At 47.5% G+C, this 655-nt stretch overlaps 1 non-coding gene across 1 annotated transcript; it reads left to right on the top strand.

Moving 5' to 3' along the window:
- The first annotated feature begins 285 nt into the window (after positions 1 to 285).
- TRNAS-AGA lies at positions 286 to 367 on the top strand. Its single transcript has one exon. It is a non-coding gene; the product is annotated as a tRNA-Ser (tRNA).
- Positions 368 to 655: the final 288 nt, after the last annotated feature.

Raw genomic sequence — 655 nt, 5'->3', positions numbered from 1 at the left:
CCTGCTATTGGAACGATGTGCTGGAGATTTGACTAGGAAAGGGACTGTCTGAATTGTCAGAGTGGGGAATGAACAACAATCTACAGCAATGTCATTAACACAAACACACTCCCATCCTGCTCCAGCCGGAAGGGAAATGGGCAGGAATTCTCGCTGTTCAGCCAAGGACACACTTACACTGATGAGCAGCCGTGAGTGTGCTGGGGAAGCTGGTCTGTGCAAACAATTTGAAGTGACAATTCAGTAAGAACAAAATCATCATGCAGTGAAAGTGAGGTGTGTCAAGTAGTTGTGGCCGAGTGGTTAAGGCGATGGACTAGAAATCCATTGGGGTCTCCCTGCGCAGGTTCGAATCCTGCCAACTACGCAAGCGCTGCGCTGCTGTTGTTATTATTGTAGTCTTAGGGCTTGTCTACACTACAGGACTATTTCGAATCTACTTAAGTCGAATTTGTGGATTCGACCTTAATAAGTCGAATTTGTGTATCCATACTAAATACACAAATTCGAACTTCTGAGTCCACATTCACGGGGCCAGCTTCGACTTTGGAAGCGGTGCACTGTGGGAAGCTATCCCACAGTTCCCGCACTCCCCGCTGCCCATTGAATTGTGGATTTCCCCAATGCATGCTGGGGGAAAATGTGTCGTCATTGA

Source organism: Mauremys reevesii, unplaced genomic scaffold (assembly GCF_016161935.1).
Source record: "Mauremys reevesii isolate NIE-2019 unplaced genomic scaffold, ASM1616193v1 Contig35, whole genome shotgun sequence".
Taxonomy (NCBI): domain Eukaryota; kingdom Metazoa; phylum Chordata; order Testudines; family Geoemydidae; genus Mauremys; species Mauremys reevesii.
Note: the sequence above shows the minus strand (reverse complement) of the source record. Positions and strands in the feature narration are given on the sequence as shown.